Here is a 25,992-nt window from a genome sequence, read left to right on the forward strand (position 1 = left end):
AGGGCGTATACACGAGCGTATAACACGGCTGAGCGCTATGTGATGTTTTACTGCATAACACTCGGCACAGTGTCATACTATGGGGCATCGCAGATCTGTGATTTTTTTCTACAGACCGAATTCATCTGTGGAAAAATAATCTGCAGCACGCCGCGAGTGGCTCTGGAATTCGGATCACACGGACCCATTGAAATCTTTGGATGCGTGTGAAACATCAGGCTGCATTCAGCTGTCATCTGAGTTCAGTCCGAATCCACGACCTCAGACAATGGAGAAGATGGAGAAATTAAGTTCCCTGTCTTCTCAATGTGCTCCGATTATCTCATGCAAGAGAATCAGATGACACTCGGATGAGAGTTTGGGCCGAGTGTCAGTAGCATAATTGAGCCGATTCTCTCCCGTGAGAGAATCATCACTCGTGTGACCCCGGCCATACACTTTTTTCAGCTGGACAATTCTTTTATATACCTTAATTATTCCTAATATTCCCAAAGACTTTATAAGTATCCTTCTTCCAAAACCCACTGACCTAAGCAGGGCCGCTACCAGGGCATTACTGCCCTTACTGGATGGGGCCCGATGAGCAGAGGCGGCGCGCAGTGGGGCCCCGGTCACTATGTGGTGGTAATATGGTGTCTGGTCATGGTGTGGCGGTATTTGTTCCTTGTATGTGATATTATTGGTCATTTTAAAAATTGAAAAATAAAAATATACTAAAATTGTATTGGATATTTTAGCAAATGTTTAGTAAGTTACAGTAGAGTAGGGCCTGACCAAAAGAGTCTACCTTGGCGTGGTGGCAGATTAAAAAATCTTTTAGCCAAAATAAAATCTGCCGGCTATATGTGTGATCTAGTGATGGGAACTGTTAATGTGTGATTGGTGAGGACGTGGTGCAGAGGTGGAGTTGTTCCAAGAGAAAGCGGTGGGACTGTGGAGGGTTCGAGGGGTAGAGGCGGAGCTAGGGTGGAGACTGGGCGGAGTTTCAAGGGGCCCCGAGATACCTAGTGGCAGGCCTGCCTACACCAGCAGATGACATGGCTCCCCAAACCATCACTGATTGTGGAAACTTCACACTAGACCTTGGAAATCACGGTCCCAGAGTCTGGAGGAAGAGTGGAGAAGCCACAATCCATATAACCTCCAGCGCCCAGGTCGGACACAGATGGGCCCCTGTGTGAGAACAGGATAAGAGCCCTCACAATGCACAATCCCACCTGCTGTGGGGTGGATGTGGCCCCTGACCGCTCCGGCCCCGGTGCTAATGATGTGTCTGCCCCGGCTGTACCCCGATATGCCCCAGTAGCCCCCCCGGAAACTCACCAGCTGTCTGCTTGGAGTGCAGGATCTCAGTCGCTGGTGACTTTTACTTTCCCTTTTGCTCAGTTTCAGGGAGGGGCAGCTCTCGGCTCGTTTATAGCTGGAGGTTTCTGTTCTGTATCACACAGGACGTCGCTCCTCGGCTGCGCTGCCACTGGGGCTCATACACACAGGACGTCGCTCCTCGGCTGCGCTGCCTCTGGGGCTCATTCACACAGGACGTCGCTCCTCGGCTGCGCTGCCACTGGGGCTCATTCACACAGGACGTCGCTCCTCGGCTGCGCTGCCTCTGGGGCTCATTCACACAGGACGTCGCTCCTCAGCTGCGCTGCCACTGGGGCTCGTTCACACAGGACATCGCTCCTCGGCTGCGCTGTCTCTGGGGCTCGTTCACACAGGACGTCGCTCCTTGGCTGCGCTGCCACTGGGGCTCATTCACACAGGACGTCGCTCCTCAGCTGCGCTGCCACTGGGGCTCATTCACACAGGACATCGCTCCTCGGCTGCGCTGCCTCTGGGGCTCGTTCACACAGGATGTCGCTCCTCGGCTGCGCTGCCTCTGGGGCTCGTTCACACAGGACATCGCTCCTCGGCTGCGCTGCCACTGGGGCTCGTTCACACAGGATGTCGCTCCTCGGCTGCGCTGCCTCTGGGGCTCGTTCACACAGGATGTCGCTCCTCGGCTGCGCTGCCTCTGGGGCTCGTTCACACAGGACGTCGCTCCTCGGCTGCGCTGCCACTAGGGCTCGTTCACACAGGACGTCGCTCCTCGGCTGCGCTGCCTCTGGGGCTCGTTCACACAGGACCTCGCTCCTCGGCTGCGCTGCCACTGGGGCTCATTCACACAGGACGTCGCTCCTCGGCTGCGCTGCCTCTGGGGCTCGTTCACACAGGACGTCGCTCCTCGGCTGCGCTGCCTCTGGGGCTCATTCACACAGGACGTCGCTCCACGGCTGCGCTGCCACTGGGGCTCGTTCACACAGGACGTCGCTCCTCGGCTGCGCTGCCACTGGGGCTCATTCACACAGGACGTCGCTCCTCGGCTGCGCTGCCACTGGGGCTCGTTCACACAGGACGTCGCTCCTCGGCTGCGCTGCCACTGGGGCTCATTCACACAGAACGTCGCTCCTCGGCTGCACTGCCTCTGGGGCTCATTCACACAGGACGTCGCTCCTCGGCTGCGCTGCTTCTGAGGCTCGTTCACACAGGACGTCGCTCCTCGGCTGCGCTGCCACTAGGGCTCGTTCACACAGGACGTCGCTCCTCGGCTGCACTGCCTCTGGGGCTCATTCACACAGGACGTCGCTCCTCGGCTGCACTGCCACTGGGGCTCGTTCACACAGGACGTCGCTCCTCGGCTGCGCTGCCTCTGGGGCTCGTTCACACAGGACGTCGCTCCACGGCTGCGCTGCCACTCGGGCTCGTTCACACAGGACGTTGCTCCTCGGCTGCGCTGCCACTGGGGCTCGTTCACACAGGACGTCGCTCCTCGGCTGCGCTGCCACTGGGGCTCATTCACACAGGACGTCGCTCCTCGGCTGCGCTGCCACTGGGGCTCGTTCACACAGGACGTCGCTCCTCGGCTGCGCTGCCACTAGGGCTCGTTCACACAGGACATCGCGCCTCGGCTGCGCTGCCACTAGGGCTCGTTCACACAGGACGTCGCTCCTCGGCTGCGCTGCCACTGGGGCTCATTCACACAGGACGTCGCTCCTCGGCTGCGCTGCCACTGGGGCTCATTCACACAGGACATCGCTCCTCGGCTGCGCTGCCACTGGGGCTCATTCACACAGGACTTCGCTCCTCAGCTGCGCTGCCACTGGGGCTCATTCACACAGGACGTCGCTCCTCGGCTGCGCTGCCACTGGGGCTCGTTCACACAGGACGTCGCTCCTCGGCTGCGCTGCCTCTGGGGCTCGTTCACACAGGACGTCGCTCCTCGGCTGCGCTGCCTCTGGGGCTCGCTCACACAGGACGTCGGCTCCTCGGCTGCGCTGCCACTGGGGCTCGTTCACACAGGACGTCGGCTCCTCGGCTGCGCTGCCACAGGGGCTCGTTCACACAGGACGTCGCTCCTCGGCTGCGCTGCCTCTGGGGCTCGTTCACACAGGACGTCGGCTCCTCGGCTGCGCTGCCTCTGGGGCTCGTTCACACAGGACGTCGCTCCTCGGCTGCGCTGCCACTGGGGCTCATTCACACAGGACGTCGCTCCTCGGCTGCGCTGCCACTGGGGCTCGTTCACACAGGACGTCGCTCCTCGGCTGCGCTGCCTCTGGGGCTCGTTCACACAGGACGTCGCTCCTCGGCTGCGCTGCCACTAGGGCTCGTTCACACAGGACGTCGCTCCTCGGCTGCGCTGCCACTGGGGCTCATTCACACAGGACTTCGCTCCTCGGCTGCGCTGCCACTGGGGCTCATTCACACAGGACTTCGCTCCTCAGCTGCGCTGCCACTGGGGCTCATTCACACAGGACGTCGCTCCTCGGCTGCGCTGCCACTGGGGCTCATTCACACAGGACGTCGCTCCTCGGCTGCGCTGCCACTGGGGCTCATTCACACAGGACGTCGCTCCTCGGCTGCGCTGCCACTGGGGCTCATTCACACAGGACGTCGCTCCTCGGCTGCGCTGCCACTGGGGCTCATTCACACAGGACGTCGCTCCTCGGCTGCGCTGCCACTGGGGCTCATTCACACAGGACGTCGCTCCTCGGCTGCGCTGCCACTGGGGCTCATTCACACAGGACGTCGCTCCTCGGCTGCGCTGCCACTGGGGCTCATTCACACAGGACGTCGCTCCTCGGCTGCGCTGCCACTGGGGCTCGTTCACACAGGACGTCGCTCCTCGGCTGCGCTGCCTCTGGGGCTCGTTCACACAGGACGTCGCTCATCGGCTGCGCTGCCACTGGGGCTCGTTCACACAGGACGTCGCTCCTCGGCTGCGCTGTCTCTGGGGCTCATTCACACAGGACGTCGCTCCTCGGCTGCGCTGCCTCTGGGGCTCGTTCACACAGGACGTCGCTCCTCAGCTGCGCTGCCACTGGGGCTCATTCACACAGGACGTCGCTTCTCGGCTGCGCTGCCACTGGGGCTCGTTCACACAGGACGTCGCTCCTCGGCTGCGCTGCCTCTGGGGGCTCGTTCACACAGGACGTCGCTCCTCGGCTGCGCTGCCTCTGGGGCTCGTTCACACAGGACGTCGCTCTTCGGCTGCGCTGCCACTGGGGCTCGTTCACACAGGACGTCGCTCCTCGGCTGCGCTGCCACTGGGGCTCGTTCACACAGGACGTCGCTCCTCGGCTGCGCTGCCTCTGGGGCTAGTTTCTCACAGGACGTCGCTCCTCGGCTGCGCTGCCTCTGGGGCTCGTTCACACAGGACGTCGCTCCTCGGCTGCGCTGCCTCTGGGGCTCGTTCACACAGGACGTCGCTCCTCGGCTGCGCTGCCTCTGGGGCTCATTCACACAGGACTTCGCTCCTCGGCTGCGCTGCCACTGGGGCTCTTTCACACAGGACGTCGCTCCTCGGCCGCGCTGCCTCTGGGGCTCGTTCACACAGGACGTCGCTCCTCGGCTGCGCTGCCTCTGGGGCTCGTTCACACAGGACGTCACTCCTCGGCTGCGCTGCCTCTGGGGCTCGTTCACACAGGACGTCGCTCCTCAGCTGCGCTGCCTCTGGGGCTCGTTCACACAGGACGTCGCTCCTCGGCTGTGCTGCCTCTGGGGCTCGTTCACACTGGCGTATAACACGGCCGAGTGCTGAGGATTTATCGGATTGCACGGGGCTCACATAATACTGCGTGGGGCCACAGACTGTACGCTGCCGCCATCCGGTGCTCAAGTCTGCGGGGCCACGAGCAGTAAACGCTGCGGGTCGGACGCTCCGTACTTGTGCCGCGGCCGAATGTTACAGCACGGGGGGGATTTCTAGAGATCCTATGTCTACTGTGTGTGAACAGACGCCGTCGAATTACCCATGGACACAGACATGGGGCGCGTCTTTCAGACCCACAGCAGTCAACAGAAATGTCCCCCATACAAATGTATTGGACGCGGTGACGATCAGTGTTCACAGAGGATTCACCTGCGCTCAATAGACGGCAGCGCTCAATAGACGGCAGAGAACATACCCTGCGTCCAATGCTCTGCTACATCCGGAGCTCTGCTACATCCAGAGCTCTGCAACATCCAGAGCTGGGCACAGAGCCATCACCTTGTTTCGGATGTCATCACTGATGATTCATTGTATTTACTTCTAGTTTCCATTTACTAGAAATGACCAGAGACAAGGAAAGAGGCCGGCGCACACTGCCATCTGCTGGTCAGCAGGGAGCACTACATGCCCGTGACTACGTACAAGGTGTTGGAGGAGAAAAATGTGTCGCTATCTGAGCGCAGGTATAATCACCAGCTGCACGCTCACCTGAACGGGTCGTGCTGACTGCGGCAGGAGGAGTCTGCCCGGGGTGTGCTGAAGCTGAAAATGCTTATCCTCTCTTGCTGACAACTTTATCTTCCAAAAGGTAGGGGAGAAAACAAGGGGAACTGCTACCTTGGATCTAATCCTTATAAACAGGGAGGAAATGGTTGAGGAGGTAAAAGTGGCTGGGACCCTAGGAGGTAGCGACCATGCTATTTTAGAATTTTGGATAACTAGAGGAGGAAGACCTGTGAAGACTCAGACGTCAAGGTTAGATTTCAGAAAGGCAGATTTTAAGGGATTCAGAAAGAGAATTGGAGGGATCCAATGGCTGGATATACTTAAAGACAAAAATGTCCAGGAAGGATGGGAAATCTTGAAAAATGAAATTCTCAAAGCACAGTTGTTAACAATTCCGAAAAGAGGGAAGAATAGGAAGCATTTAAGGAAGCCAGGATGGATGAACACAGAACTTAAGCACATGCTAAAAAGGAAGAAAAAAATGTTTATAAAATGGAAAGAGGGAGGCATATCTAAAGAAGAATATAATGCTGTCTACAGAACCTGCAGGGCACAAATCAGATTATCTAAAGCTGACAATGAATTGAGGCTTGCAAGAGATGTCAAAAGCAATAATATAGGATTTTGGGGATATGTCAAAAGTAAAAGAAAAGTTAAAGATGCTATAGGATTTTTACAGGATGAAAATGATGAAATGGTAAGACAGGATGTTGAGAAAGCCGAACTTTTAAATTCCTATTTTGCATCTGTTTTCTCTCAGAAAGGAAATGTAACATCAACTGTTCTACACTGTCCTATTAAGGGAATAGAAGAATCCAGGATATCTATAAACAGAAAGATAGTGAGGAAACACTTAGCTAACCTAAATGAATTCAAGTCTCCAGGTCCAGATGAATTACACCCCAGAGTACTGAAGGAGATAGCAGAAGAAATTTTTGAACCCCTCTCCATAATCTTTGAAAATTCTTGGAGAACAGGAGAAGTCCCAGAAGACTGGAGAAGAGCAAATGTTGTTCCTATCTTCAAAAAGGGGAAGAAGGTGGACCCAGGCAACTATAGGCCGGTGAGTCTGACTTCTATACCAGGAAAGATCTTTGAACAAATTATTAAACAACATGTATGTCAGTACCTGGATAAGAATGAAGTGATTAAACAGTCAGCATGGGTTTGTAACTAATAAGTCATGTCAGACTAACTTAATTTCCTTCTATGACGGAATCACTGATTGGGTTGATCAGGGAAATGCTGTAGATATAGTATATCTTGACTTCAGCAAAGCATTTTACAAAGTATCTCACACAATCCTTATTGATAAAATGACTAAGTATGGAATGGACAAGGCAACTGTTAGGTGGATTCATAACTGGCTTAGTAATCGGACCCAAAGAGTGGTCGTAAATGGCTGCACATCCAGTTGGAAGAATGTCTCAAGTGGGGTACCACAGGGCTCTGTCCTGGGCCCTGTATTGTTCAACATCTTTATCAACGATTTAGATGAAGGAATTGAGGGTAAACTGATTAAATTTGCTGATGACACAAAGCTAGGAGGGATAGCTAATACTAAAGAAGAAAGAGAGAGAGGATTCAAAAAGATATAAATAAACTGGAGCAGTGGGCAGCAACTAACAGAATGTTTTTTAACAGGGAAAAATGCAAAGTACTACATCTGGGCAATAAAAATGAAAAAAGCATATACAGAATGGGAGGAATAGGGCTAAGCAACAGCACATGTGAAAAAGATTTGGGTATACTAATAGATCACAGACTGAATATGAGTCAACAGTGTGATGCAGCAGCAAAAAAGGCAAATGCAATTCTAGGATGTATTAACAGAAGCATACAGTCTAGATCACGTGAAGTCATTATTTCCCTCTACTCCTCTTTGGTCAGACCTCATCTGGAATATTGTGTCCAGTTTTGGGAGCCACATTTTAAAAAAGACATCAACAAACTGGAGCAAGTTCAGAAAAGAGCGACCAGAATGGTGACCGGTCTGCAAACCCTGTCTTATGAGGAAAGGTTGCAGGATTTGGGAATGTTTAGTTTGCAAAAGAGAAGACTGAGAGGAGACTTAATAGCTGTCTACAAATATCTAAAGGGCTGTCACATTGTAGAAGGATCAACGTTATTCTCATTTGCACAAGGAAAGACTAGAAGCAATGGGATGAAACTGAATGGGAGGAGACACAGATTAGATATTAGAAAAAACTTTTTGACAGTGAGGGCGATCAACGAGTGGAACAGGCAGCCATGAGAGGTGGTGAGTTCTCCTTCAATAGAAGTCTTCACACAGAGGCTGGACAGACATCTGTCTGGGATGATTTAGCGAATGCTGCTTTGAGCAGGGGGTTGGACCAGATGGCCCAGAAGGTCCCTTCCAATTCTATGATTCTATGACCTGGTGTGCCCTCAGCAGTGCGTAAATGCTCAGGGTTTGTTTCCACGTTCAGTATTTGGAGCTCTTTGTACGCAGCTCAGTTCAAAGCGCTGCCCCTTGTTGTACACGCGGTGATTACGGATGTGATCATTGAACAGTGTGGAATCACCACATCCTATACATAGACCGAGCGTCTCCGCAAGATAAATACACATGCTGCGGTCTATAAAGACACGCCGCATGTCCGGGTACACAGGGAAGCGAGAGGCGGCCCTGCACGCATAGTGGAGACGGGATTTCAATAAAATCCCCTCCACTATGCTGTAACATCTGGACACTGCGGCTGTATGCAGCGTCCAATCCGCTGAGTTTCCTGACCGTGGAAACATACCCTCAGAGATCCAAGTTTACAGCAACCCATATGTCTCATATGTGTGTGGTCCGTGTGTGGTCCATATGGTGCAGATGTGAGCTGCCCCATAGAGTAACACTGGGCCAAGAGCTGCCATGTTTTATCACACAGCACTCAGCCGTGTTATACGGGAGTGTGACTCCGACCAAATACTAAGAAATGGGAAAAGCTCAAACGTCAGCGGCGACGTCTTTACCATGAAGGAACATGTAATGTCCAGAAATCATTTCCCTTTTATAACGTCCATGTAAATTACAGTTCACAGATCGGAGCATCTGGATATTACATATTCCTACTTATGCCCGACATTGCCATTTCTGTGTGTGGTTCCACTATTACTCCTCAGCAACAGGCCCGCTGTCTTGGGGTCATACTTGACTCTGAACTTTCATTCACCCCCAACATCTGATCACTGTCTCGCTCTTGTCGTCTGCACCTCAAAAACATTTCTAGAATTTGACCCTTTCTTACTTTCGACGCTCCAAAAAACTCTTACTGTTTCTCTTATTCATTCTTGCCTGGACTATTGTAACTCTACTAATCGGTCTCCCTCTTACCAAACTCTCCCCCCTCCAATCTGTCTTGAATCGTGCAGCTAGGATCATATTCCTCACCAACCATTACACCGATGCCTCTAAGCTGTGCCAGTCATTACATTGGTCACCCAACCGTTACACCGATGCCTCTATGGCTATACTGTACCAGTCATTTCACTGGTTACACCAATGCCTCTACCTTGTGCTAGTCTTTGCACTGGTTACCCATCCATTACGCCTGATAGGGAGAGGATTAAATTAACCCTTCACGGTTGATCCAGTGATTTCCAAATTATTCCACAGAGTGTTGCTAGCAACTCAAATGACCAAACAGAGACGTGTCTCTGTATGGGACGATCCAAGGAGATCGCTAAACCCGTTTATTTTAGTCACTTCTTTTATAATATTTTGCTTAAATATGCAAAGTTCTCAACTACCAATAGCATCATTTCACTTTATAAGCCAATAATATTGCAAGAAAACTGGAAATTACATATATGTCCGTACATAGCATAGAAAGTAGTATAATGGCATATTCTTCAGAGTAGTACACCCCCGGGTCCCTTATCTTGCACCTGATGAGGAACAGTCTGGTTTCCTGAACTTTTATCCCAATTACAAAAATTTATCTTAAAGCAACAAAAATGGAGAAACGAAACCTTCAGCTTTGATTTTAGTTTTAACCCTTCACACACCGATGCCTCTATGCTGTGCCAGTCATTGCACTGGTTACCCAACTATTTCGGATTCCTCTACGCTGTACCAGTCATTGCACTGGTTACCCATCCATTCCAGAGTTCAATATAAACTTATCACTCTCACCCACAAAGTGCTCCATGGTTCAGCACCACCCTATGTCTCCTCCCTCGTCTCAGTCTACCACCCTACCTATCCCCTCCATGGTTCAGCACCACCCCACACCTCCTCCCTCATCGCAGTCTACAAGTCTACCCATGCCCTCCATGGTTCAGCACCACCCTGCATCTCCTCCTTCTTCTCAATCTACCACCCTACCCGTGTCCCCATGGTTCAACACACCCCATATCTCCTCCCTTGTCTCAGTCTACCACCCTACACGTGCCCTCCGTTCTGCTAATGACCTGAGGTTAACATCCTCAATAATCAGAAACTCCCACTCCCGTCTCCAAGACTTTTCACGTGCTGCGCCAATTTTTTGAAATGCACTACCCAGACTAATTTGATTAATGCCCAATACCCACAGATTTAAGCGTGCACTAAAAGCACATTTCCTCTGACTGGCCAACCGCCTCAATACACTAATCTAACTATCCCTGTGTTGCCCATTCAATACTTTTTACCATAACCAGGTTCCTCGCATCATGTTCTCACACGCTTTATGCATTTAATAGCCCTCTGTCTCTGTACTGTTATATATTCTGGCTGATAAAAGCATTACAGGAACACCCGATTCCTTACATTATGGCTGGTAAGAACAGTGAAAGAAATTGTTACCATCCACCTCTCGTGTCCCCCTATTTCCTCATAGATTGTAGCTTGCGAATAGGGCCCTCATTCCTCCTGTATTTGGTGATCAGGGCACTCACTGCTCCTGCATAGCTCCCAAGCGTCCCGGATTCCGCGGGACAGTCCAGTTTTTGCTCCGCCCACCCACTGTCCCACCCGGGACTCTTTGTCCCGCACTGCAGGGAGATAAGCCGCAAACCCCCCCCCATGCAACGACTCCATTCTCGCCCTACCCCACAGCAGCCCCATACAGCCTGCCCTGCAGTGAGGTCACTAGGGTTGTGTTCTTTTCTGTGGCACAGGACCTGTGATGAGGTCACAGGAGTGGAGGAGTCAGGGGTCACATGATCAGGGCCCTCAGTGTGTGCAGGACTCTGCTGTGCTGGTTGTCATGGTGCTGATGAGGTAAAGTTTATGTGTGGGGTCAGGAGTTTACAGTGTGGATGTAGCAGAGCTGTGTGTGTTCGAGGTGTTTGGATCGGAGCCATGCATGTACGAGGTGTTTGGATCGGAGCCATGCGTGTACGAGGTGGACGGAGCAAAGCTGTGTGTGTACAAGGTGGACGGAGCGGAGCCGTGTGTGTGTGAGGTGTACGGAGCGGAGACGTGTGTGTACGAGGTATACGGAGCAGAGCCGTTTGTGTACGAGGTGTACAGAGCGGAGCCGCATGTGCACAAGGTGTATGGAGCAGAGCTGCGTGTGTACAAGGTGCGCGGAGCCGTGTGTACGAGCTGTACGGAGCAGAGCCGCACGTGCACAAGATGTGCGGACCGGAGCCGCATGTGTACGAGGTGAGCGGAGCCGCGTGTGTACGAGGTGTGCGGAGCAGAGTCGCACGTGTACAATGTGTACGGAGCAGAGTCACACGTGTACGATGTGTACGGAGCAGTCACACGTGTACAAGGTGTACGGAGCGGAGCCGCATGTGTACGAGGTGTGCGGAGCAGAGTCGCACGTGTACAATGTGTACGGAGCAGAGTCACACGTGTACGATGTGTACGGAGCAGAGCTGCGTGTGTACGAGGTGAGCGGAGCCGCGTGTGTACAAGGTGTGCGGAGCCACGTGTGTACGAGGTGTGTGGAGCAGAGTCACACGTGTACAATGTGTACGGACAGAGTCACACGTGTACGATGTGTACGGAGCAGAGTCACACGTGTACAAGGTGTACGGAGCGGAGCCGCATGTGTACGAGGTGTGCGGAGCAGAGTCGCACGTGTATAATGTGTACGGAGCAGAGTCACACGTGTACGATGTGTTCGGAGCAGAGTCACACGTGTACAAGGTGTACGGAGCGGAGCCGCATGTGTACGAGGTGTGCGGAGCAGAGTCGCACGTGTACAATGTGTACGGAGCAGAGTCACACGTGTACGATGTGTACGGAGCAGAGTCACACGTGCACAAGATGTGCGGAGCGGAGCCGCGTGTGTACGAGGTGTGCGGAGCAGAGTCGCACATGTACAATGTGTACAGAGCAGAGTCACACGTGTACGAGGTGTACGGAGTGGAGCCGCATGTGTACGAGGTGTATGGAGCAGAACCGCATATGTACGAAGTGTATGGAGCAGAGCCGCATGTGTACAAGGTTTACGGAGTGGAGCCGTGTGTGTGCGAGGTGTACACAGCGGAACCGTGTATGTACGAGGCATACAAAACGGAACCGTGTGTGTATGAGGTGTCCCGGATCCAGTGGGACAGTCACGATTTTGAGAGTCTGCCACGGCCGGGAGCTTACTTTTCCCGCGGACACAGGAGTACCCGGCAGAGCCCCAAAGAGCACTTTAAAATTCACACGTGACATTCCATCGAAAGCAATGAGCTAGAAGCTGACCGGAAATGAGGTAATTTCAGGAGGAGATTGTGACGGAACCATGGAGGCACTTCAGGGAATGCTTCAGATCCATCACCGTGTCCTCCTCTGACAGCGTGGACAGCGGGATCGCCTTGCACTCGGGGATGCCGGCCATGTGAGCGGATCATGATATGTCCTGCACCGGGAAGCTCAGGTGGGCTGTTATGAATGGGTCACCGAGGAGAAGAGTGCAATAGGCTATGCCACCAGAACACCAGAGAGGTTGGTAGCTCAGCGGATTGCAGACCCCTGATCTTAACACAACTAGCAGTAGCCGTGGAGCATTCCTACGTTGCCCTAGTCGCTTCATCACAGCCGGAGGACTAACTAAGCCTAAAGACAGAAAGGTGAAATCTAAACTGCCCCGGAGCAGATCCCCAAAGGAATAAACAGCCCAAACATATATTGTCGGTGAGACAAGATGAAGCACAAACAGACAGAAAATAGACTGAGCAAACGATGGGTCCCACACTGACTAGATAGGACAGGACAGAAAAGGCACTGTCTGAAATCACGCAAAAACCCTAACAATTCCAACACGACAGATGTACAAAAATACTGAGGTTTGCACAAATCTCGCCCCCACCCCCATATCAGCACTCAGGTGTGAACTGGTGGCTAGTCAAAAGCTAATACAGCAGGGGACTGAGCAAACAAACACAAGATACAAAAATACAGGGCAGGAGCCAGCAGCCCCTGGGGGAGCAAGCTGACCCCTGACAGCAAGGCAAAATCAGATGCAAAGGGTCTAGCAAATGACACTTAGCTGAAAAATGCAGGATCAGGCAGGAGACAGAAATCCTCAATAAGCAAAGAAAGGAGTATCACCGGCAGCCACTGAGAGAAGTCTGCTCGCTTATGTAGTCCCAGTCACTACCCCCACTCCTCCAATTATCTTCTGTAGCTGTTGGGTTAACATCATGTTGACCACCTCCACTACCAGCAGTATCCACCAGAGGGAGCCTTGCCTCAAAAGTCGGTTTAAGGCTACTTTCACACATCAGGTTTTCGGCGTCAGGCGCGATCCGGCGTCGTGCCGGATCCGGCAAATGTTTAGTAAAACCGGATGTGACGGATCCGGTTTTCTGCCGGATCCGTCTTTTTCTTGACAGACAAAACCGGATCCGTCTCATCCGGTTCATCCGTTTTTCTATCCGTTTTTCGACGGATTACGCCGGATCCGGTTTTTAAAATTGACCCTTGTGGCCTTCCGAACGGGATTGGCTACTGGAAAACTATATATAGCATGTTCCTACAGCCCTTCTTTGACAGGTTGTAGAGGAGAAAGTGCAGGTTGGAGAGAAGAGCAAGTTACTGGCGAAGATGGATGTTGTGATTGGAAATATTTTGAAGAATTTGGCGGATTTTACAGCGGAGGCGAATCGTTTGAGGGTGATTGTTCTGGAGAAGGAGAGAGCGAGACAGCAGCGCATCAGGCATCGTAGACGACGTTTGTGGATCCACCCCATCACAGCCAAGAGAATGACGCGTGGGGTCTATTCTACACTCTGCATGGACCTTCGACGAAACCCGGATAAATTTTTTGGATATGTTAGGATGAAAATGGAGAATTTTGATTACTTGGTGGAGCGCATTGCACACCTCATAAGAAAAGCGGACACCTATTGCCGCTTCTCCGTTTCACCCGCAGAGCGTCTGATGGTGACTTTAAGGTAAGCCACATTTATTGGATATGATCGCATCAGAGCACACTTTCACTGCAATCTTGTTGGTGGTAATTTGTATCTCCAAGTGTTAGGTCAGTTTTGGTATGTAATGCTGTGATTTAAAACTAATTTATTGTTTTTTAATTCCCCACAGATTTCTTGCAACTGGAGAATCCCTTTCGTCACTGCATTTCCAGTACAGACTCGGGATTTCCACCATATCTGGAATAGTGAAGCACACATGCCGTGCACTGTGGGACTCCTTAGCTGAAGAGTTTTTACCAGAGCCCACAACAGAGAGGTGGATTGAAATTGCTGACAAGTTTCAACAGATATGTCAGTTTCCGAACTGCTTGGGCGCTGTGGACGGGAAACATATCCGCATTGTAAAGCCAGCTGGATCGGGATCGGAATATTTCAATTACAAGAAATATTTTTCAATTGTCCTCATGGCCATCGCTGACGCGGAATACAAATTTATTGCGGTTGATATTGGGGCTTATGGCCGCTCCAATGACTCTCAAGTTTTCAAACTGTCTGCCATGGGGCGTAAACTGTATGGAAACACCTTCCAGTTCCCACCACCTAGACCGCTGCCGCAAACATCTGGTCCACCTATGCCATTTGTCTGTGTAGGGGATGAAGCCTTCCAGCTGTCAGAACACCTTTTGAAACCGTACTCTAGCAGAGGATTGACAAGACCAAAACGCATTTTTAATTACCGCCTCACAAGAGCAAGAAGAATGGTTGAATGTACCTTTGGTATTCTGACAGCCAAATGGCGGGTCCTATTGACTGCGATCAACCTCAAGACAGAAACTGTGGACGAGGTGATCAAAGCTTGCGTGGTACTCCACAATTTTGTTATATGCAAGGAACCCATTTCCATTGAGGACACCTCTGAAGAAACCACCTTGCAAGATTACCATGACATTACCACTAGAAGTTCTGTGACGGTTTCAGTAATGAGGGACAATTTTGCACTATACTTTATGTCACCTCAAGGCAGAGTACACTGGCAGGATGACAGAGTGTGAAAGATTTGTGCCCAACCAAACTTGTGTACCTTCTGTACCAACAGTATATACCTTTGCCAACCAAAGTTGGCTATCTTGTCATGGTCTCTATTTTTAGCTTTAGGCCACAGGTGTGTACCTGGTTGTGTTTTATGCAAAGTATTTCACCTTTTAACAAAAGTTGTGTACATTGTTAGGAAATCACCAACAATAAACACAACTTTTTAGGTGAAATACTTTGCTTCAAACACAACCAGGAACACAACTGTGGCAAAAAGCTAAAATTTACCCACAGTTATATACCTAGTTTTGAATACCATTTCACCTTTTAAATACCCTGTATTTAACCTTTTTCGCCGCAGAAAGAAATGACAGACAACCAGTGTAAAATAATTTAACTTTTATTGAAAAATGTTTTTTTTAGTAAACTTTTTTAACATTTTAATAAACTTGTTTAATAAAACTTTGAAACTATAAAACTGAAACCATAAAACTGGTCATTTTTATTTAAATACACACATTATAATTCTGTGTAGTGTGTGGTGGAAATACTGCTGTAGGGGCTGCGGGACACTTCGACACTGGGAGTGTGGAGAGAGGACTGGGATCGTGGTGGGGAAGGAACAGTTAGAGGTGAAGGTGTGGAAAAAACTACAGAATGGGTGGACATGTGGGAAGCAGAAGAGGTGGTGGGTGGTGGAGTGGAGGGTTGGGCAGGGACTGTAGGAGCAGATGATGTTGATGGCAAGTTGTATGGGGAAGGAGTTTGGTACGGGGCAGGTTGCTGGAAGTGGGGAGATGTCTGGTACGGGGCAGGTTGCTGGAAGTGGGGAGATGTCTGGTACGGGGCAGGTTGCTGGAAGTGGGGAGATGTCTGGTACGGGGCAGGTTGCTGGAAGTGGGGAGATGTCTGGTACGGGGCAGGTTGCTGGAAGTGGGGAGATGTCTGGTACTGGGGAGGTTGCTGGTACTGGGGAGTTTGCAGGTACTGTGGAGGTTGCTGGTACTGGTGAGGTTGCTGGTGTTGGGGAGGTTGCTGGTGCTGGGGAGGTGGCTGGTGCTGGGGAGGTGGATGGTGCTGGGGAGGTGGATGGTGCTGGGGAGGTGGATGGTGCTGGGGAGGTGGATGGTGCTGGGGAGGTGGATGGTGCTGGGGAGGTGGATGGTGCTGGGGAGGTGGATGGTGCTGGGGAGGTGGATGGTGCTGGGGAGGTGGATGGTATGTAATAGGAGGGGGAGGATGGAAAGTGGCTGGAGGTGGATGGTATGTAATAGGAGGGGGAGGATGGAAAGTGGCTGGAGGGGGTGTAGATGTAATAGGAGGGGGAGGATGGAAAGTGGCTGGAGGGGGTGTAGATGTAATAGGAGGGGGAGGATGGAAAGTGGCTGGAGGGGGTGTAGATGTAATAGGAGGGGGAGGATGGAAAGTGGCTGGAGGGGGTGCAGGTGGAGGAACTACAGTGGTGGGAGGTGGAGGTTGGGAGGTAACCTGCTGTAGAGCACCGTGGCACGAATGCATTACATGCATCTGCTGGGTAGGAGATAGTGTTGCCATGCGCTCCACAACAGACCTGAAAAAGGTGTGGTTTGGCGAAGATCTTGCTTCTGAATGCATGGTTTGCAGAAGTGTCTTCACCTCCAGAATGCTGGAGTTGATCTGCTGATAGCCTGCGGAGATTTGCTCTGACAAGACTTTTAGACAGTTCTGGAAAGATGCATTCAGATGCAAGAACTCTGGGGCATAACTCTTTTCCTGACCCCTCTGCCGCTGCCGCCCAATACCCGCAGGTGTACTAGAGGTGGCAGGGGCAGAAGGGTGGGGTAAAGGGAAAGCGATCTCCTCACCAGCAGCTTCATGTAATGTAGGCGGCCACGATGCTCCTGTGCTGGTGGATGGGACAGATGGGTCGAATGTGTGGGAAGGCTGGGAAGGTGCAGATGTACCGGGGCGGTCGAAGTGTCCCTCGGTGCCGGTCTCCTCATGGATCGCCTCAGAAGGGTCCAATCGTGCCGGCTCCCGAGTGCTGCTCACCGTGCTGTGGAATAAAGAGAAAAAAAAACAATTAAAATACTGACATGGTATGGCCCTGGCTGAAAAAAAAATTTACATCTAACATTTTTTTTCACATGTGGTGTGTAATATTTACCTTCTGGTGACCATTGTATCCCGGAGGAACGACAGGGCTCGTGCGTACTTGTACTTGCTCCTGCGTCCTCCAGATCCACTCGGGGCCCGCATCTCTTTATTGAACTCCTTCTTGAAACGATCCCTCACAGACCGCCACCGCTTCACAATTCTCTCCCCTGAAACGAGAAAGGAGTGGTTAGTATACAACATCAGTGTTTCCCAAACTCCAGTCCTCATGGTCCCCAGGGGTCATGTTTTCAGGATTTCCATAGTAAATAGAAATCCTGAACACATGATCCGTGGGGACCACGAGGACTGGAGTTGGGGAAACACTGGTTTACATCAAGCAACCGTTACTGTATAAACTTACGCTCTGTAATCTGGGCCCGAACATCGAGGTCCTCCCAGCGGCCCACAAGGAGCGAACAGATTTCCTCCCAGAGTCGTCGGGTAACGATCAGGTCAGCGTGGCGGCGGTCAGCCATATTCCAGAGCGGCTCCCTTTCTCTGACGAGATCGATGAGGCGGTCCACATCAATCCCTCCATCCTCACCGTCAGAGTCGGGAGCACGCTGTGAAGGCTGTTAAAGAAAAAGACAAAAATAACATAATTAGCCTCCACAAAAGAAATGAAATAAAAATTGCAAAAAAACAAAGCAAAAATATTTATACTTACACGCTGGTGACCGCCGCGTTGCTGTCGCCGACGACCCTGGGAGGCACTGCGAGGACCTCTTGGCCGAGCACCAGATTGGGAAGACTAGAGAAGAAAACAAAAAATGTTATGTCTTTGGATGTAGGCATTTGTTTGCTGTGTGTGGTCTGCAGAACATTGTTTTCTATGTGTTGTGTGTAGTGTGATGTTGTGTTTCTGCGTTTGATGCAAAAAACTTACCAATTGTGAGCCCACTCCAGGTGTCTGTCCACCCCTTCCTTCTTCTTCTGGGAGCTCCTCTTCATCTTGTGATTCCTGTTTTGAAATAAAAGGCAATGAATAGACATATATTACAGAGAAGATGGATTTTGGAAATAAAAACTTACCGTCAAACGCTGACGATGCGAGGGAGGGCTCCCAGAAGATGATGTGCTGTCTTCCTGGTGGCCACACTCCATGCCTGTGGGTGGTGTTCCAGCTGCTGCCATTGCTGCTGCTGCTGCATCTATTGGGCGGCTGTTGAATAAAGAGAAACAAAGGGCCAATGAATATCTTGATATTCAATAGCCCTAGTTTGGAGGAATGGGTGATTTGATAATTACCGTCTCTCATCTGCTGCTGGACTCCCCTCCCGTTGTTCAGCATGCTGCTCCAATTGGGGTGGTGCTGATGGTGCTGCAGATGTCTCCTGCCTTCTCCTGCGCCTGGTTGCTGTCTTGGGTGGCATGTTGGGTGTGGCTGTGGGTCCCACTGTCTTGCTTTTATATATGTCTTGTGGGCAGAGCTACTGAGCATGCTCAGACCAAAAAACCGGATCCGGCCGCCGGATCAGGCTTTCGCCGGATCCGGCGCATTGCGGCGCTCATAGGCTTTCATTGTGTGAAAAAGCCGGACGCGCCGGATCCGGCGTGTCCAGCTTTTTCGCCGGAGACAAAAAACGTTACAGTAGACGTTTTTTCCAGACGCCGGATCGCGACACATTGCGACACATTGCCGGATCCGGCGAAAACCGGATGAAACGCATGGCCATCCGGCGCGATCCGGCGCAAATGCAAGTCAATGGGGGGGAAACCGGATCCGGCATTGCATTTCGCCGGATCCGGTTTCTGTCAAAAGCGCCGGATCGCGCCTGACGGCGAAAACCTGATGTGTGAAAGAGGCCTAAGAGAGTTCACAACAGTACGCCCCCTTGAGGAGGGGTCACCAAACCCTCATCCACACCACCGATCAGGATGGGCCCGGTGAAAAGCACAAACCAATCTCTTGGCACGAATATCGGAAGCAGAGACCCAAGAATTATCCTCCTGGCCATAACCTTTCCACTTGACCAAGTACTGGAGTCTCCGTCTAGCCAGAAGAGAGTCCAATATTTTCTCTACCTCATACTCCAAATTACCCTCAACCAATACAGGGTCAGGGGGCGCCGCCACAGGAACTACTGGCTCCACAAACCTTTTCAACAATAATTTGTGAAAAACATTATGAATCTTGAACGTACCTGGAAGAGCCAAACGGAAAGAAACGGGGTTAAGGATTTCCAAAATCTTATAAGGTCCATTGAACCTTGGATTGAATTTTGGAGACGCAACCTTCATCGGAATATTTTTTGAGGACAACCAAACCATATCATCCACTTTGAACCGGGGACCAAAGGTCCTATGCCGGTTGGAAAACCGTTGGGCCTTTTCCTGAGAGTGGGACAACTTGTCCACTACTTGGTCCCAAATCTGCTGCATTCTGTCCACCACAGAATCCACACTTGGGCAAGCAGAAGCCTCCACCTGCCCTGAAGAAAATCAAGGATCAAAACCAAAATTAAAGAAAAATGGAGACATCAAAATGGCGGAACTAGCTCTATTGTTTAGAGCGAATTCGGCCAATGGCAGAAATGAGACCCAGGCATCCTGATCAGCAGATATGAAACATCGCAAATAGGATTACAAAGTCTGGTTTGTTCTCTCAGTTTATCCATTGGTCTGAGGATGAAACGCAGAGGAGAAAGATAACTGAATTCCCAGTTTAGAACAAAAGTCCTCCAAAATCTGGAAACAAACTGGACTCCTCTGTCTGACACAATGTTCTCAGGAATCCCATGCAACCGAACCACCTGTTGTAAAAACAGAGGCACCAACTCAGAAGAAGATGGCAACTTCGGGAGTGGTACAAGATGGACCATCTTGGAAAATCTATCACAAATCACCCAGATAACAGTCATTCTCTGAGAGACAGGGAGATCAGAAATAAAATCCATTGAAATATGGGTCCATGGCCTCTTGGGCACCGGCAGGGGCATCAACAAACCACTAGAACCAGAACAGGACTTGGACCTGGAACAAGTCCCACAGGACTGCACAAAATTCCTGACATCACGAGATAAGGCAGACCACCAAAAAGACCGACTCACCAAATCTCTGGTACCAAAAATACCCGGATGACCAGCCAGCGCGGAGCAATGAATTTCAGCCATCACTCTTTTCCTCCACTGGTCAGGGACATACAATTTCACCACAGGGCATCATTCAGGTTTGTCCTCCTGAAATTCCTCCAGGGCAAGTCTCAAATCAGGTGAAATGGCGGAAAGAACCACACCCTCACCTAGAATGGTAGTAGGCTCGGTCACATCAAGAGAATGCGCAAAGAAACTCCTAGAAAGGGCGTCCGCCTTAACATTCTTAGTGTCAGGAAGAAAGGTGACCACAAAATTAAAACACGTGAAAAACAAGGCCCACTTACCTTGTCTAGGATTCAAGCGCTTGGCTAATTCAAGATAAATCAAATTCTTGTGTTCGGTGAGGACCACAACTTGATGTCTAGCTCCCTCCAACCAATGTCTCCACTCTTCAAATGCCCACTTCATGGCCAACAACTCTCGATTCCTCACGTCATAGTTACGTTCAGATGGGGAGAATTTTCGAGAAAAGAAGGCACAGGGATTCATTTTAGAAGTCACCGGATCTTTTTGGGACAAAACGGCTCCTGCACCAATCTCAGAAGCATCTACCTCCACCTGAAATGAGAGTGAAACATCAGGTTGCCGCAGAACCGGAGCAGAAGTGAATCTCCGCTTAAGCTCCTGAAATGCTGAGGCAGCCTCTGGAGGCCAATTCACCACATCAGCGCCTTTTTTGGTCAAATCCGTCAGTTGTTTAACAATACCAGAAAAATTACTTATAAATTTACGATAGAAATTTGAAAAACCCAAAAACTTCTGAAGAGCCTTCGGAGAAGTGGGCTGAACCCAATCATAGATGGCCTGTACCTTTGTGAAGTACAGTATTCAGATGTACGGGTCATCTTGTTCTTCGGGATCCATTTTTGTGCTTGCAACGCCATTTTGTTGTTTACGAGTTAAATTTTGTAACTTAACTAGATGAAAGTTCACGGCTGTTATGAAACCAGACTGTTCTAGCTTGTACAAGATATGAGATATGGGATGAGACCCTAAAAGAATGTGCTATTGTTCTATATTCTACGTCATGCAGCTGGGGACATATTCCGATTTTCTTGCAATACTATTGGCTTAAATGTATTACGATTCTATTGGTAGCTGTATACTTTGCATAATTAAGTAGAATGCTATGTAATGTGAGATTCAATAAACGGGGTTAGTGGTCTGCTTTGATCCTCCCATACTGAGACACATCTCCGTGTGGTTATTCTCAGTTGCTAGCAACATTCTGTGAACTAATTTGGAAATCACTGGATCAACCGTGAATGGTTAATTTAGCCCTACCTCAACACCTTGGCCGAGTCCATTTCAATAGCTGACGGAGACCAAATAAATCCCAAAAACGAAATCCTCTGTACACCAAAGAGACATTTCGATCCCTTAACATACAGAATATTTTCTCTCAAGATCTGGAACACAGTCCGGACGTGTTCCACATGAGAATCCCAATCACTGGAAAAAAATCAAAATATCATCCAGATAGATGATCAAAAATTTATCCACAAAGTCACGGAAAATGTCATTCATAAAGGACTGGAAGACAGAAGGGGCATTAGTGAGCCCAAAAGGCATCACCAGGTACTCAAAATGTCCCACCGGAGAATTAAACGCCGTCTTCCATTCATCCCTGTGCTTGATGCGTATAAGATTATACGCCCCCCTAAGGTCAAGTTTGGTAAACCAACAAGCACTCTTGACCCTGGAAAATAAATCAGAAATCAGAGGTAACGGGTACTGATATTCAACAGTAATCTTATTAAGGGAGCGATAGTCAATACAAGGCCTTAATGAACCATCTTTCTTGGCCACACAAAAAAAACAGCGCCTAACGGTGACGAGGATGGTCTAATATGACCCTTCTCCAACGACTCCTTGATATAAGATCGCATTGCATCATGTTCGGGTACTGATAAGTTGAAAAGCCGACCCTTGGGAAATTTACACCCGGGCATTAACTCAATTGGGCAGTCATAACTCCTATGAGGAGGCAAAGACGCAGACTTACTCTCACTAAATACATCAGAAAAATCAGCCAAATAGTCAGGAACATCTTGAGACTGGGGAGAGGTGGAGAAAACAGGAGCGTCCATAAGAACACACTTACAACCCCAACTCACCACAGACACAGATTTCCAATCCAAAACAGGATTATGAGTTTGCAACCAGGAAAACCCAGAACAATAGTATCATGTAAATTATGCAGCACCAAAAATTTACAATTCTCTTGGTGGTGCGGGGCGACCTACATAATCACCTGGGTCCAAAACTGAGGTTTATTCTCCACCAAAGAGGTAGCATCAATACCACTCAAAGGAATAGGGTCCGCAGGGGTACCATAGGAAAACCGCTTAGCAAAGTCAAAATCCATCAGATTCAAAGCTGCTCCTGAATCCACAAAAGCCTTGGCAGAAAATGTGGATAAGGAGCAGATCAAGGTAACAGCCAAAGGGAACTTAGGCTGCACACTGCCCGCCGCAAATGAGTGAGCAAAACGCTTCTCTCGTTTAGGGCAGACAGAAATAGTATGAGAGGCGTCTCCACAGAAAAAACACAGCTTATTACGCCTTTTAAAATCCTGACGTTGCGCCCTAGACAAAACCCTATCACATTGCATGGGTTCAGAGGTTTGTTCGAAAGGCGGCAGCGCCTCCCGTGTAGTTTTACGTTCTCGTAAACGTCGATCAACTTGAATGGCCAACAACAGAGTCGTCAAGACCAGAAGGGACAGGGAATCCCACCATAACATCCTTTACGGATTCTGCCAGACCTTTCCGAAAGAGAGCTGCTAGGGCATCGTCATTCCAGGTAGTAAGGACCGCCCACTTTCGGAATTTTTGACAGTATAACTCTGCAGAATCCTGACCCTGGTTTAATGCCAATAGGGCTCTCTCAGCTTGAACAATAGCATTAGGTTCATCATACAACAACCCCAAGGCTTGAAAAAACGCATCTACATTAGCCAGAATAGGATCTCCAGGTGTCAGAGAAAAAGCCCAATCCTGGGGATCGCCGCGCAGCAAGGAGATGACAATTTAACCTGCTGCACTGAGCTCCCCGAGGAGTTAGGCTTCAAAGCAAGAAATAGTTTACAATTATTCTTAAAGTTCAGAAATTTAGACCGATTCCCAGAAAACACATCAGGAGTAGGGATCTTTGGTTCAACAGCAGGTGATTGAGTGAGATAGGCAGAAATTCCCTGCACTTCAGCAGCGAGCTGCTCAACACGATCAGACAATTGCCTAGTTTCCATTAAGGAAAAAATCCTCCTACGGCCCCAGAGAAAAAAGGAAAAAAATATATAAAAAATTCTGACCCTTTTTTTTTTTTTTTTGCAATTCTTTCCTTCTTCTGAGTACCCTAGAGTTTGCAGTTTGGCCGGTGTTTCTGTTATGAATGGGTCGCTGAGTAGGAGAGCGCAAAAGGCTATGCAACCAGAACACCAGAGAGGTTGGTTGCTCAGTGGATTCCAGACCCGTGATCTTAACAACACAACTAGCAGTAGCCGTGGAGCGTTCCTACGTTGCCCTAGACGCTTCGTCACAGCCGGAGGACTAACTAAGCCTAAAGACAGAAAGGTGAAATCTAAACTGCCCCGGAGCAGATCCCCAAAGGAATAGACAGCCCCCAACATATATTGTCAGAGAGACAAGATGAGGCACAGACACAGACAGAAAATAGACTGAGCAAATGATGGGGCCCACAGTGACTAGATAGGACAGGACAGAAAAGGCACTGTCTGCAATCACGCAAAAACCCTAACAATTCCAACACCACTGATGTACAAAAATACTGAGGTTTGCACAAACCTCACCCCCACTATATCAGCACTCAGGTGTGAACTGGCGGCTAGCAACAGGCTAATACAGCAGGGGACTGAGCAAACAAACACAAGATACAAAAATACAGGGTAGGAGCCAGCAGCCCCTGGGGGAGCAAGCTGACCCCTGACAGCAAGGCAAAATCAGATGCAAAGGGTTTAGCAAATCACACTTAGCTGAAAAATGCAGGATCAGGCAGGAGACAGAAATCCTCAATAAGCAAAGAAAGGAGTATCACCGGCAGCCACTGAGAGAAGTCTGCTCGCTTATGTAGTCCCAGTCACTACCACCACTCCTCCAATTATCTTCTGTAGCTGTTGGGTTAACATCATGTTGACCAGCTCCACTACCAGTAGTATCCACCAGAGGGAGCTTTGCCTCAAAAGTCGGATTAAGAGAGCTCACAACAGTGGACATTACAATGGGATACTATAGTATCTTTCTCTCTCTGTTTTTTTTCTCTCTCTCTAATCTTTCCTTCTTTCCTCTCTTTCTTTCTGTTCTTTCTTTCCCCTCTTCCTTTCTCTCTCTAATCTCTTTCTTTCCTCTCTTTCTCTCTGTTCTTTCTTTCTTCCCCTCTTTCTTTCACTCTGTTCGTTCTCTCTTTCTCTCTCTCTCTCTGTTCTTCCTTTCTCTCTCTGTTCTTTCCGCTCTCTGTTCTCTTTCTTTCTCTCTCTGTTCTTTCTGTACCATCCTTCTTTCTTTCCCATCTCTCTCTCTGTTCTTCCTTTCTTTCCCATCTCTCTATGGTCTTTCCTTCTTTCCTTTTTTTTTCCTCTCTCGGTTCTTTATTTCTTTCCCCTCTTTCTTTCTCTCTCCCTCTCTGTTCTTTCTTACTCCTCTTTTTTCCTCTCTCGCTCTGTTCTTTTTTTCTGTCCACTCTCTGTTCTTTTTCTTTCTTTCTTCTTTCTTTCTCTGTTCTTTCCCCTCTTTCTTTCTCTCTTTCTTTCTTCCTCTTTGTTTTTTCTTTCTCCTCTTTCTCTCTCTGTCTAATCTTTCTTTCTCTCTGTTCTTCCTTTCTTTCTGTTCGTTCTTTCTTTCCCCTTTCTTTTTTCTTTCTCTCTTTTCTGTTGTGATTCGCTTTCTGGCCTACCTCTGGTTACTACTGTAGGTAGTGGTGCTGGTCAAATTGACAGAGGGGTTGCGAGTTCTCTTTCTGGGCTCCCTCTTGTGGTTACTGGACGTAATGGAGCTGATCTGATTGACAGAGGCTTGCCACCTGATAATGAGGATGACAATTGGATATCGGGGGTTTCACACTGGGATTTAAGACAGCAGACTCCCTCTATCCCTGCTGGTGATTTTCTTCCTGCCTCCTGAGGTCTTCGTTTCCAGCTCAGTCCCTGCATTTTCAGCTAAGTGTTCATTTGCTATTGTTTACATTTGATCTGGTTTTGTCTATTTCAGTTTTGTGTGGGTCAGCCAGCTCCGGCTGGGGCTGTGCTGAATCACCGCCCATATGTTACTGCTTGTGCCAGTTTGTTTTTGTCCCTTATTAGATTGGCCTTTTTTTTTGCTCTGCTTTCAGAATATACCAGAGTGCTGATATAGTGGGCGAAGTTGTGCAATTTCAGTATTTTTTGCATCAGACGTGTTGGGCTTTTTTGCAGGATTTTTTGCATGATTGCAGACAGTGTCTTTCCTTTCCTGTCCTGTCTAGTTAGTGTGGGCCCCATCGTTTGCCCAGTCTATTTTCCTACCTGCGTTTGTGTTTTCATCTTGTCTCACTGACAATATATGTTTGGGGGCTATCTATTCCTTTGGGGTCTGCTCTGGGGCAGTTTAGATTTCCCCTTTCTTGCTTTAGGCTGAGTTAGCTCTCCGGCTGTGCCGAGGCGTCTAG

General features: G+C 49.8%; 1 long non-coding RNA gene across 1 annotated transcript in view; it reads left to right on the top strand.

Annotated features, from left to right (window-relative positions):
• The first annotated feature begins 4,451 nt into the window (after positions 1 to 4,451).
• The window catches only part of LOC141053881 (uncharacterized), a 30,552-nt gene continuing 9,011 nt past the window's right edge, over positions 4,452 to 25,992 (top strand). The window contains exon 1 of the long non-coding RNA XR_012221280.1: positions 4,452 to 6,818. This is a non-coding gene — a long non-coding RNA (uncharacterized lncRNA). The remainder of the gene's footprint in view (positions 6,819 to 25,992) is intronic.

The sequence above is a fragment of the Dendrobates tinctorius genome, unplaced genomic scaffold (assembly GCF_039654945.1).
Source record: "Dendrobates tinctorius isolate UK_male_01 unplaced genomic scaffold, ASM3965494v1 ptg000172l, whole genome shotgun sequence".
Classification (NCBI taxonomy): Eukaryota; Metazoa; Chordata; class Amphibia; order Anura; family Dendrobatidae; genus Dendrobates; species Dendrobates tinctorius.